This window comes from Botryllus schlosseri, chromosome 1 (genome assembly GCF_051294905.1).
Source record: "Botryllus schlosseri isolate E-star chromosome 1, Bs_hap1, whole genome shotgun sequence".
Classification (NCBI taxonomy): Eukaryota; Metazoa; Chordata; class Ascidiacea; order Stolidobranchia; family Styelidae; genus Botryllus; species Botryllus schlosseri.
The window spans coordinates 39,656,218-39,671,155 of NC_137236.1; the positions used below are offsets into that span (position 1 = coordinate 39,656,218).

At 42.3% G+C, this 14,938-nt stretch overlaps 1 protein-coding gene across 2 annotated transcripts in view; it reads right to left on the reverse strand.

Moving 5' to 3' along the window:
• LOC145436402 (uncharacterized) overlaps positions 1–14,938 on the reverse strand; it is a 493,503-nt gene that overhangs the window by 148,614 nt on the left and 329,951 nt on the right. The gene's annotated exons all lie outside the window — the stretch shown is intronic.

The window sequence follows — 14,938 nt, forward strand, 5'->3', positions numbered from 1 at the left end:
ACTATCGACCAAATCTATCTCGATACTATAGACCACCGCATCCATCCTCCTCGCCACCTCATCCGCGTCAGCGGTGTCTTATAAAAGCCTAGAGGTGGGCCGTGCTATAAGTCGGCAGTGACGGAAAATAAGAAGAATATCGGCCTGGTGTAAATGACCATAGTAGTCGACAAACACCATGAATACCCCAAAACAAAACAGAAACCACCGCATCCACTTCTTATTCAATTCTAAGGATTTGTCATATCAACTCATCTGGAGTATGTTTCGGCCGGCCACAATCTTCTCTCTGCAATCTTGCATGATGAGAATATGGCGGTCAATTCAGTGCCAAAACTAGAAGCTGCAGGAATCATACACGTTTACGATTGTTAAAATTGCACATGCACATGTAATACCAACAGTCAGCAAAACGTGACTCCGCGCCATATCTTCTGAGTGGAAAACAATTGTGATGTTATACCCGCACTAATCAAACACGTAGAATCGGACCCCTTGTCGTCGCAACAACATGCCACTACCCGACTATAGCCAATACATTTTCCATTAAACAAAACAATATTGATCACCACTCAATTATTCGGGGCAAGGTGACTTTGAGAAGCCAGTATCTGGACAATCCGACCAATTCATCGGTATTAAAAAAAGTGGAATGTAAATTTCTATGGCGTCCGTCCGCTACCCAGCGTCTAGTTTGCTGCGGTAGTACATCGTAATTTTAATGCCATAATGAATATACTTGACTTCTCAGTAAGCCAGCAACTATTCTGGACAATTCTTTAGCAGTAACCCAATTGCCTAACATATATGGTCGTCAAGGTATAGCCAGGTCATAGACAGAACTCGCCGCGAATACAGCAGGTCTTGCGGTGACGGGTTGCGTACCGTATACGGCCAAATGTAATCGGGTAGTCATGACGTATACCGTATTGCACATTGCAGAGTCAGAACACCCCACATCAATGCGATTGGGAAGTCGATGAACCTTTCACAATCCTGCTCGAAGAATTGTTAAAATTTGTAGGCCATATCAGTGAGTGAACAATGAACTTGAACATGCTATTATAGCGTTCTCTGTCGTTGGCGCGCGTTCTTCTTGTTCCGCGGTTCGGTGTATATAACGTTGACACGTTAGCGCAAGTCTTTTATTAAAACAAACTAAAACAACGGCAATGTTCTTCCGGCGGTAACTAAAAGCGACTGCACCACATAGGTTCGCAAACACAACAAGACGTAGCGTCCCACATATAGAAATACAACCAAGAGGTCAAGGCACATTATCATATATATGTATAAAACATGCGTGTAAGTAGGACAGCTTAAAAAAATATTAAGTTCTTACCCGAGTCCATCCCAGAAAGATTTACTCATATTACCAAAAGGCGTACTGATCAGGTTTTTACCTGAGTCGACCCCGAAGGATGACTAACTCTTAGTTCTTAACTAAGTCGAACCCTAAGGATGACTAACTGACTGACCCTAACCCTAACCTGAGTCCTCCCATATGAATGACTCATTAAGTCCTCACCTGAGTCCACCCCAAAGGATGACTCACTAAGTCCTCACCTGAGTCCACCCCAAAGGATGACTAACTATCTGCGACAACTCCTGAGACTATATATACCCTTCCCTTACCAAACCAATTACCTATGTTAAAAAAGGCATTTCTTGTCATGACGGGAGTCCAAGTTTTGAATACGAGTACATTCTCCTTATGCATCAATGGCGTTCAATTTCTATACCTTCTCGTGAAACAACTGCACTGTAATTTTACAGCGCCCCGCGCAACACCGGCGGTGCAATTCCACAGCGTTTCGTGTAAAATTCCACTATTACTCAATGACGCTATAATTCCACAGCACCCAGTGCACCAATGGCTCTGTAATTTTACAGCGCCCCGTGCAACACTGGCGCTGTAAGTTCACAGCGTTTCGTGTAAAATTCCACTATTACTCAATGACGCCATAATTCCACAGCACCCAGTGCACCAATGGCTCTGTAATTTCACAGCGCCTCGCGCAACACTGGCGCTGTATGTTCACAGCGTTTCGTGTAAAATTCCACTATTACTTGATCAAAATTCACACGGACCCATACCTCATCATTTTGCACCATTGTTTGCACCATAATTTGCCTGCAAACTTATGCAAAAATGGCGTATTTCGCAACCCTCTTTTATTTAAATTACATAAGGGACACTTCTACTAGTTACATCAGTCGTAATTTTGATAGTTACGCAATTCGCATATTTCCCTTCTGTTCACACAATTTTTCTCTTGATCGCGAGTTACTTGACAACGAAAATTCTCACACGCCAGCACAACTGTCGCAAACCATAGGCCAGTGCTTTTTCAAACTGTATGACGGCTCACACCTGTGCGGGTGAAAAAAATCAGTGCGAATGATGAAATTGGTGCAAATGATGCGAATGAAGATCGTGAATAACTGGTAATTTTTCTCATGTGAAACGATTCAAACAAACCTAATAGGAAATTCAAGGGCAGTACAACTTCTGTAGTTGAGACACAATTGTAAAAACTTATTCAATTTAGGACGCACGACTGATCGTAGCTCTCACAAGCCGCAGCGAATTATTATATTCGTGCTATAATAACTACGTATCCAAAAACCTGGTTTAGCAACTGACGCAACGGCCGACATCAGTATGTCAGCCCGTCTGAGCTTGCGACAGGCTGGAAAATGACGTCAAATTGACTTTCTGCTCTCTTTTGCTAAGCATTCATCATATGTTCGTAAGAAATGTTCCATTAGTGAGAGGCACAAGGGCAACAGAAACTATCGTCATCATAGACTCACATTTGCAAGGTGCTGTTAGGCCAACAAACCTCGGATAAAATGCGGAGTCAAAAACATACGCGGCGGCCAGACTTTGGCCAGAAAAATGACCGATGCTGAATAGTTAACCCTTCAATATGCACATAATCCGCTGTCGGCACGGAATAGTCCCGTTACTTACTGCAATCTGAGTACGCAGTAATTATAGTCGTACAACGGCGACACATACAGAAACTAAAATCACTCCAATTTGAGTTCGCGTGCGTCATACATGTTTTGTGGGCCTGCGTTGGGTAGAATTGTGATGTGCTCACTCCATATCTCTTACATGGCCGTGAAACCGTAGCAAAATACTGCCACATTCTGGTAGCGAGCTCCATTGCGCCTATTCTCCTTAAAAGTTCTGGACTTTACTTTTGAAATCGAAACGAGCCCATACAAAAAAATCCTTTGATACGAGGTAGGCTACGTGATAGCTTAAGCTTCATAGTATAGTCAATTTGTTGTACATCCACGAAACCCCGTCAAGCATCTTCGTCTCCCCTTGCAGAATAATCTTTGGTCAGCATGTGCGAATGAAATTAACTTAACAAAACAAGCGCGAATGGAGCCCTAAGTCCAAAAGCCCTGCACACGGCACCACCCACCGCGCAACTCCATCAAGTATACTCAACACGATAGTATCCCCGATCATCACAATTCAGTGCGCCCCCAACAGGCGCAATCAGGGCCGAATTAAAAAAACCACTCAATTTTTAACCTAGGTGTCACTTGTCGGTGTTTGATGTGTTATTAATACTGCGCATTGTACAGTGCACGACGTGTAATTTCGTTGTCAAATATTGATGCAACACGAGCTTCTCGGGGGCGAAATTTCTGAATTCATTCGATTAGTTTGAACGGGAACCTTCTATGTTCCAATGAACTTCATTGCTGGACGAATAATGTCAAGCGCAACCACATCACGGATCGAATTTCAAACCTTTGGGATATGTATTTTCATTGACAAGATCGCGGCATGCTTCCATATTGCTCTTACTGCAATAACACAAGGATAATCAAAAGCGCACCATTTTACGATCAAATTCTACTGGCTGATCCGGGCCTACGTAGGCCGTAAGTCCCGGGATGACATTAACCAGCGCGTTATCGGCATTAAAATCCCTGGCGCGCAGCCGGGGAGTTTCTCCTCTAGAACTAGAAAACCCGCTCCCTCGAAACGCCAATTCGTTAATTCGCGCCATCGATGCCGCGTACCGCAAACTAGCGACAATCATTTGTATGCGAAATCGGTCATCGATATCTCATGTGCACTATCGGCGGTGGTTTGATTTAGCGCGTTCGCATGTAGCCTTGCTACCATCCGCAGATACACTTTCACTAAACATTAACAATCTCTGAGTGTAATAATATTTGTGTTTATGTAACTTTTTGATTGAAACTTATGCCCGCGTCTGAAAAATTGTGTTCGTTGCCTTTGCCGCACCCGGTTATTTAGGTAAGACTAACACACCATGTAATTGTAATTATTGCCGGTTTGCGACATGCATGCAATTTCGTCATCAGCGCAACCATGCCGGCCGATTGCACACATGCACAGTCGAATAAAATTGATCACTACTCCGTATTTCGCACAACGTACTCAGGCTGACTTCAGCAAACTAACGATCCTTATTAGATGTACAGATTCAACCTCATCATTGGAAACGTAGATTCGAAACACTATCACGATTTGACGACCAAATATACATTCTAGTTGTACAAATCAAGGTGCATTATTTGCATTGATGAGGGCCGCAAGCCTAGGCCAAGGTGGGTTTCTGATTCCATAGACAAATCCAAGTCGCTTCGACATCTTCCTGTCTATTCATTGTATCGCATTTTTTGTGGTGTATTGAACCGATAAAATTGCTAATAAACCAATGATGATGATGATGATGATGATGATTGTGAATCATTTTCGTGATAAATATTCTCGGAGCGCAAAGTTAAACATTATTTAATTGCGTGCGCCTACTAGTTGGAAGTCATTCCAGTGCCCATAATATTAATCCAATTATGCTTTGTCAACGTAAATCGGGAAATGCAGCGATGCACTCAAAATCGATGTTTTATAGCAACCAATTGTCGCGATGTGAGCTACTCAATATTAAGCAAAGACACATTGTGTTAGCGATAAGCGGTAATTACTGATTGGCCGCGCGCGTTTGTAATCATAATTCTTGTTTATGTATCGCTGCTCAATCCAGCGACGAATGCCGAGCGCGCGGCAATCAATGACATAATCTCGCAAATCGGTCGCGGCTCGCGCAACGCCGACAACACGACTCGTCGACTGTAACTGAATATTAGCATAAGAATGGTGATTTCAAAAGGACGGGGTCTCGCGTTTCAAAAGGAGGGGGTCTAGACACCCCTGGCCAAAATGAGTGAGTCTCGACACCCCCATGGCCACGCGCCTGCCGCCACTCCATGCTAAAATAAAAGTCGGCGCCTATTACCGTAACTATAATATTACCGAGTCTTTCCTAGTGCTTGGTATTCGTCTAATTTTCCTCGGATCATTTAGTTTAGTTGCGTGATATGCGCAATCCAAATTTGAGTTAGGGTCGACATAACGCGGGTTATTCCTGGTATAGTTCTATTAAAACCCCAACATCGATGGCTTGAGGGTCTAAGTTCGTCCAAGGTTGACTTCAGAATTCCTAAGCCGTGTTGGTTTATCTAGGCTCCCCCGTGGCACATCATATGCGCAAGAGGTGTCTTACAAAAAGAATCCCGAAGTGGGCAGTGCCATAAGTCGGTAGTTACGGAATGAAAATGAAGAATATCGGCCTGGTGTAAATAGTTATAGTGGTCGGCGAACACCACGAATACCACAAAATCAATAATAACCATTCTAAACTCTTTCATGGCAGTTCAACAGTACTTCCATTCATCACCGCTTGCATGGCAAATGCGATTTCCGGTGTCTTTACAGAAAGCTGGCACTGCGTTCGCCTGTACTTTAAAGTCAGAAATCAGCTACCGAGAATTTCGCATTGCGGAGAACGCTCGAGGTGTTCTGGGCCACAACTCATTTCTTGGGACATGCCTTGCATATAAAACGTTTTAATTGTAGTAGCAGAACATCCCCGTAGGCGGAATATCTATGCACCAAAATAGCGAGTATAAATCCATGAAAAAAATGACGCTTGTAAAATTTATTTCGTCGATAATATTGGTCGTGTTATATATTACTGTCAATTATTTATGCATTTGAGCCTACGTTATCAGATTAAACGATAGAGCTGATGGTCTTAGAAAATTTTGCGCACAAGTTTATAATGATGTATCCTCAGGTTTCTAGTATGCACTTTGTTGTTATTTGTGACCCCTTATTAATATTGTAATCATAGTCGAAATATACATTGGAATCGGCAAACGTAACAACAAAACCTTCGTTCGTGAGGCACTCACTTCTGTAGGGGGTGGATCATTTTCCTCTGCGGATCACATTTATACGGCGGGACTCAGATTACACTACCATATTAAAAACGAAAATTCCAAGCCACCCTGAATCGTGCGAAGCGCGAAAAAATGTTAAGTTTAAAATCTCCTAATGAATATTCGTTAATCCAAATGACATATTGACGGTGCCAACACATGCCGCATAATTATTGTTCAACGGGTGCATGCGACCGTACGTCTGCAGGTTGGCCATCTTTGGTCCGCTGAAATGAGGATAAACAAGGCTGCAACTTATTTACAATGCTTAATACTAATTAGGGCTAGAGGTTACGGACCACCTTCCAGTACAGTGGTTTTCAAATGCCACTCCCTGCGACACTCTGTCTACGATCCTGTAATGATGTACCCTACGCTTATTTATAAGCACCTCGCAGATAGAACCAATTCACTATCTCTGAGCTCTCTCTGTGCATGGTTTCCTCAAGAATCATTATAGGACAGATATTGCATGCGGAACATATGTCAATTTCATCCTGTTCTAATCCAGAAGGAGCCAATTAGTCCGCAACCAACGTTTAAATATGGGGGAGAAACTCAAAAACATTTGGTTATGATATCACAAAAAGAATGTAACTTACAAGCTATGGACAGCTGATATGAACATTGTATCATATTGCACACCCGGCCAACATGTCTGAAGCATAAAGTTGCCTGAATGTTGTGATAGCTAGTCATCGGTCTAATTTAATTCGGATCTGGTACACCCCTGTACACCCCATCTGAGTGGTACACCCTTTCAAACTTTTGGTACACCCTAGGGCAGGGGTGGGCAAACTTTTGAGCTCGTGGGCCGCATTCAACATCTGAATCCATTCGCGGGCCGCAGTATATAAAATCGGGATTATAAACCAAAACGCAATATTGGTATTTGATTATATAGTGAGACATGGAGATAATATATATGCTTATTTGAAGCAAACCAAACATTGCTTCGATGATTGATATCGTACACGCGTCAGAAACGGTGGCAAGACTTCATAGGCTGGTCGACCTCAATAACCGATTTGTCAAAAATTTGTCCAGGACACACAATGCTGACAGCATAATAACCATATTAGATTCAAACACGCTTCTACTATGTGCAGATGAAATATAAATAAAATACCCTAATTCTACGCATACAGAGAACGAATCTACCTAAGACACGCGCGAATCGTTTTTTATAAGCACATCACCGAAATGATTAAAACCGGAGTGGCCAATCTGAAATCACACTAGTGATCCGAATTATGTCAATCTCGTTTAGGATTTCTGTGATGTTTAGCAGTTGAAACCTTTCAAACTTCGTGGGCTTTGAGAACGGGCTGTCGCGCCAGAAATTAAACGTAAAGATAATATATAGGAAGTAGTCCTATTTACCTTAGAACAGTGGTTCTCAAACTTTTAAGACACGCTTCCCCTTTATGATGGTAAAAGAGTTCGCGCCCCCCTCCCCCTATCGTCATATCACAAAACGCAACCAGGATGCTAGTAAACTTACCGGATAGGTAAATGGCAGTGAAGGTTACGACTGTGGATGAGAGATTTTGAAATGTGAAAATCAGACTGAATACATAGCAATGAAAATGAATGGCATGTAGATCGCGCGGAGCGCGAAAAAAGTTTTCAGTTGAGCTCGGTTTCGCGCTCCCCATTAGTTGCTTTCACGCGTCCGCAGTTTGAGAACCACTGCCTTAGAATTATCATGGTGAAATATACTAAGAAAAAGTGTAATCAAGTCCCAGCATTAATTTGATTTTTAGTACGCATTTTATCAATATTTTGAATAAGTTTCTTTAGGCTCTTGCGGGCCGCACAGAACGGTGTGGAGGGCCGCATGCGGCCCGCGGGCCGTAGTTTGCCCACCCCTGCCATAGGGTGTATGGAACACACGGTTGAAGATCACTGTGCTAAATCCGTAATAAAACAGCTAACATATTATTCGTGCACACAGCCAGCCTTGATTCACTTTTAATTTCTTATTAGGAATTCAGGCTTCCATCAAACTAAATCGGCAGTCTGTTTTAGTACATGTCCCTTTATTTTATTCTATTTATTGTTTTTAAACGCTCTACTATTTGACCAGAAGGAACCATTCAATCATAGCAATCTTAAGTCCTACGATACCAGTTTTTCTTGCTGGTATTTATGCAATTAAATTAAATTACACATACATACATACTGCACGCCTTGCAGCGTGCATACTGTTCATACAATTCACACAAACACATCCTTTTGTCATTACCTACTTGGATTTTTCCTGTAACGTAATAGCTGTTGTACTTGTACAAGCTTTCTGGTTATTTCGTGTAGTAATTTTTCGAAGATACCTTTTATTCTTGCTCTTACAGTACCTCTTATAAGCCGTATATGTCAATAATGTAATGACGGACATACTTATTACGAAAATTATAGAATAACTATTCAGCGGGTCTTTCAACCCTTCTTCATTGTGTGCCTAAACAAAAGTTTTTCTCACCGTGTAACTAAGGTTCAATCCTTCTTAGATTATGTAATTCTTCGCAAAAATCAAATTCACTTTGGGTCAACTCGATATTCTCAGCGTTACGTGATGTGCTGTGTTCGTTGAGGATAGTCATTCTCGCTTCTGTGGTTTCTCATCTGTACCTTTACGTACCAATTTATCGCCTTACTACCGTAAGCATCGAATTTTGCGAGTTGATGAACTATATCGCTTCGAAGTATCAAAAGTTGTTCACAAATATTTTTCCAATAGTCTGCCTCCTGTGTTTGATGACTTTTTCATACCTGCTAAACATGTCCATTCCCATTACACGAGATCCTCGTCTAAAGGAAACATCTACTTACCCCCACCCAATAGCAACCTAACTAAGAGATCTATCGACTACTCGGGACCTATCATCTGGAATGCATTACCACCACATATCCGTGAATTGCCTTATAATAGATTCAAAAAAGCCCTACTTGATCACCTCTTGTCGTTACACTAACACTGTTGCCCTACCTCGCCCAGACATTGCTTCATTGATCATTTGCCACCGTTGTTTAATTTTTTTTCTATTTTCCTTTAACTAAACATTTCTTTACAGCCAGACTGTTCAGAGTCAAGTGTACCTGTTTGATGCTGGTGTGATCAGACTAGATGACCTTCACGGTCTTATCGATCATTCCTATCTAATACCGAATACTGTGCACGCATATTTTCTGTACCACCATCACTGCCGCTTGTTATGTATTTTGGTTCGATGAAAATAAAGACTCTCTCTCTCTCTCTCTCTCTTTCTGATCTGATCGTTGAAAATATTCTGTTCGCAGTTAGCGTCCAGATTTTCGTGTCATCCTTATGGCCCTTTATTGTCGGTTCGTTTTTGCCATCTCCTGACGAAATTAACGTTGTCAATTTGGTATTTACCTTTCGACCCTGCTCTAGGGTATGGTAGTCTGCCCCGGTGTTGAAGTAATTCTCGTTTGTGACGTATTATTGGTTTGTTGCGTTTCTTCTTGCCACCTGTGTTGTGTCAGGCACCTCATTGCGGCGTGGTATCGTTTTCAGGAGCTGATCAATTACACGAATCGGTCGCGCATAGGGCTCATTTATCCGAGTGATTTCGAACATTTTTCGTTCCCGCAATTTTGACACCGGGTTTGACATTCCACTTATTGCAGGAAATTGTGGATGAGTCGTTGTAACTGATCTCAACAGCAAACTTGTGGTATTTTCTGTGGGTATAAGCGTTGTTTACTCGTTCTCAGGAATTGTGTCATCTGTCGTTGTGACTATGATGGTGTTAACGGAGTCGATTATCGTTTGTTGGTCGAATATTGTTGTTTCCTGAGGGATCCACGCCCTTGTTGTGTTCAAAGTGGTCCCATTACGGCCGGTTGTCCATCCATCAGCAGTCCCTGTTCTTCCCGTTAATTTAAATAGGTCGGGTTGTTTTGGTCTGGCCATCGTTATGCTAGTGGGTATGACTGGCTTAATTTTTTCGGAACTGGCCGGTTCAGGTAGAGGACCCAGGGTTGTAGTAATGGTCGTTGCAACCCTACTGACCCTTACAGGTACTGTTACCCTAGTTATAAGTCGTTGGTCCGGGACTTTCCGCCCGCAGTATAGTTCCTGTCCTCACAGTTTTCTCTCTCGAAATTTGACGCACAGGTAACGAAGTCGCGGCAGATATGCAGTCGTCGCCAATTTAGGTTGGCCTATTGACCGTCCCCACTCAAGAGTATACCTCTACGTCCTTGATCGAGAGACGCAGTCGCGGGTTCAGTGGTAATATTCGTGGTTACGGGTGCAGTGGGCGACTGGTATGTTATTACCCCAGATCTCGTCAGTAACCCTGCAGGCTTTTCAGCCGGTGCTGATGAACTTGAGCCGACTCTGCTGGTCATGGTGCTCTTGGGCGTCATGGTGTTATACCGTTCCTGCAAGTTAGTTATTCTCACGGATCTGTAACCTGGCGTTTGGTATATTTTGTTCAGGTGTCTCATCGGAAATGCTTGTGGTATTTATTCGTGCGACATTTGTGTACTGCCCCTGACGGTACCAAGCGCAATAGATTGTATGTCCTTAATTGACGGCCTGCGTCAGTCAAATGGTACGGTATGTGCAGGTTGTCGGGTATCTGCCGTCTTTTGTGAGGAAATGCCGTTTTTTCTTGACAGCGCGTCACTAGACGGTTCTCTCCTATATGTCTCCGTGCGATGGATAGGCATGGTGGATATTTCACCTGCTCCATATGAGATCTAGTGAATTTAAAACCCTTATTTTCAATGTTCATGTACAGCACACATCTCATTAAAGTGAAACGTTAACGCTCTTACCACACACCCACAATTCAGTGTTTGACACTGGGGCCGTCTATATTTACGGCGCTTAGTTCACTTGAACCGACTAATCTTCAACAAGTGTCTATAAAGACACGAGGGGGAACATCTCCCCAGAGAGGGCACTAGTGAGCTGTGAGGCTCACAATCAATTGACAATTTCTCGTGTTACAACGATGAATATCCTGATTTCAAATATGTTATGAAGCAAAAATTGAAACAAGGATCGATCGGAACATTTTCCGATATGGTGGCTGCGACACCAAAATGCGAGGAGCTGAAGCACGTCTCACAGCTTGTGGATATTTGTGCTACATTTCAAGCATCCAGTGCGGATTGCGAAAGAGGCTTTAGTTTAATGAATCGGATCAAAACAGCATCGAGAAATCGTCTTCAAGTGGCTCATTTGGACCAGCTGATGCGCATAAAGTCAAAACTGAATACAGACGATGCCATTGACCTGGACAATGTATACAACCATTGGAGAGCTAAAAAGGACAGACGGGAAAATAAGGATTAAATGTAAAGGGAGATTGCGATCTAGATACGACGGGGTCTTAAATTTGAGATAAATTTGTGAACAATTTTGGAAGCACTCATTTTTTTCAGAAAGGCACCGCACTCGAACTGAAGCCAAAACACCCTCAAAATACGCGCCACAGCACACGTGCGATATCCATGATGTCTAGATTTATCGTTATTGCGCATGAATGCGTCTTAGCCCTTTGCGATCCCACAGATTCGCACGTGTGCTATGGTGCATATCCCGAAAATATTTCAGTTACAGCCCAAACGCGGTGGCTTTCTGAAAAAAAATGCCCTCAATGGCCGAGCGTCAAGTCAAAACCACATCATGTTCAGAGCGCAGTTCCCCTTCTTCACTCATAATGAGATTATTTGGTGCCATGCAATAGAACTAAATGTAAATGTTGTACTGTGATTCTATCAATAAATCATGTGACTTGAATGGATACACGCACGTCTGGTTTTAAGCACAGGACCGTAACTGCCGCACCCAGACCCCCCGAGCTCGAAGGGGCCGCAAATTATTGAAATCAAATCGTGAATTAACATAAATCATGGAGTATGTTTTTGGAAATTTATGCAACTTCTTCAAAGAAGAAATACCAATTTGAAATGGTGTACGTCTTTTAGTTTAGTACGTTTGGGCGATTTCAATATCTTTTGACATAGCAGATTGGAGGTCACGAAATAGCATCAAGTAAGTAAGTCATTATACCAACGGGTAGGCCTACGCCCGAAGATATTCAATTATTATTTAGGGGTCCTACCTTTTCCAACACATCTCACTCAATCAGGTTAACCGGTAAATCTGATTACGTGAGCAGAGACAGGATAAAAATTGATAGCAATATATACGCAAATTCCCGATGATATTGACCGATTTGATCATGAATTATAGATAAAATTTCGCGCGTTTAGCCGGAACGCCCACTAAACGAAGACCGAACATAGATGACTAGTAGCAGCGAAAAGCGTGTAGGCCGAGGGGGGGTCTGGGGTTTATCACCCTATAGGGGGCCTGGTTGCGCACTGCTGTCCAAGGGCCTGCGCAGTGAGTTGGCGTATTTGCGCAGACTCGTGAAAAATTAGAGGGAACATTGCTCAAGAGCATCACTAACGCACTGATCAGCACTCCTTGGCGTTGACTTTCAACTTGTTTAATGGTCTCTCGTTTAAATAATATGGAAAAGCACCATAATTAGGGCTGGGCAAAATCGTGTACCTGAGACCTGAGTGTTTCGATTCTGAATCACGTATTATGCTTCGAGTCGAGTCGAGTATTCGAGTATCCCTCATTATGACGTCACAACATAATGTTCTATGTCAAAGTTCAAATATCTACCTATCATTTTAGATAAATTAGATAACCTTAGTTATCTTTACTTTTATGGCACCACAAAGAACATAATGCCTGTTATCCATCACATTAAGGATACTTTGGTATTTTTTTGACCATACCGATTTCATTGGACTTCTTGGCATTATTGTCGGATATGATCATGAATTCGGAAATGTGTTATTTCCATTAACGTTCGTAGCTTTGTACTACGTCTCGTATGCTGCAACACGGCCAATCTAGGTTTCAATGATTACTCAGTGGAAAATAGTACCTTTCAGTTGCCAGGAGCGTATAATTCTATTCCTCGAAAAAAATCACTTTTTACTGCTCGACTCGAATCATTGTGCCCAGCCCTAACTAGAATCACCTTAAAGTTGTTTTTCACAATTCTTCAATTGAAATCAAATTTACTTGAACATACCATGGCTTCACAAGAAACAACTATCAGGTTCAGTTTATAATGGCTTAGTGGTTCTGGATGATTGATTCCGTCAATTAAATTGAAGAAAATGTAATTGTAAATACAATGTTATGCAAAAATTGCTGCTTGTTGTTGGGCTTGTCTCAGCTGAAAATTCGCTTTATTTGGGCTTGTTTTTCAGATTTTTTTGCTTGTTGTTGTAAAATAACCTGGCAACACTGCAGTGCTGAAGGAGTGGAAGTGTAAGGAGGAGTTGAATAGGTTCGCGTTTCGTTGTAACTGTTTTGGAATTTTGGATTTAATCTACAGGGTTGGTGCGATGACATGCAAAATAAGGTCAAAAACATGCAAAATAAGGTCAGACGATTCTTACGATTACGGGGTGAGTCGCATGTAGAATATTAAGAGTCCGCGTATAAATCCAAATATTTACTTCAAATCCTACTTTTTTCTTATGCCACTGACATTATTCTGCAAAAAGATGTGTTTCATTGCGGGAGATATTAACATAAACCTTCTAAAACACAAAGGCAACGCATACTCCAACGCCGTCAAATCCGCCGGTCTCTACCAAATGATCACCGAGCCTACACGCATAACCGATAAGTCAAAGACTTTGATCGACCACATATATACCAACTCGCGCGACATGGAAATCATTCCATTTGTCATTTCGGCAAAAATCAGTGACCACAACCATATTGGTTTTCTGTCACAAGAACAACAAAGGACACCCCCCGAAACAAATCACCTCTGCAGACGACGAGAGTTAGTGGACGAAGAAGCGCTCGATGATGCCGCATTCAATCAATTTAAAACATCAGCCATCCCCCACATCTCGATAAACAACTTTGACGAAAAATTTGTAGAGGTCTGCTATCAAATCACTGCTGGAACAATTTGCACCTCTACAGTGCCTTTCGAGAAGTCAAAGAAAATTGAAGCGAAATCCATGGATGGCCACAAAGCTGATTCAACTTATCCGTAAACGTAACCGGTGGCATAACCGAATAGACACGAAGAACTGCCCAGAAGATGAACGAGAAAGATTTCGACGTTTCAGGAATCGCACCGTGCATCTCATTTCCAAGGTAAAAGCAAAGTACAATGAGAGATTTTTCAACAGAAACAAAAAGGACACTCGAAAAACATGGTCAGGACTTAACTCTCTCCTACATCGGAAAAAAGGCCATAAGTCTGTTTCGGAAATTGTGAATTCGGATACCGGAAACAAACTTTCAGACCCGACGGCCATCGCGAATCACTTCAATGAATATTTTTGTAGGCGTAGGCCCTAATATTGCTTTTTCTATTACAAAACCTGTGTCGGCCAGGTCAGAGGTGAGATCGATATCCCAGTCAATTGTGCTTGAACCTACGACCAAATACGAAGTAGAAGTAGCCATCCACAAACTGAAATCGCACAAGGCCGTCGGCTATGACCAAATCCCATCATGGTTTTTAAAAATGATAAGCCTGCATATCGGTCAATATATGGCCCATTTTTTCAACTTCATGATCGAAAATGGAGTCTACCCAAGCTATCTAAAAAAAGCCAG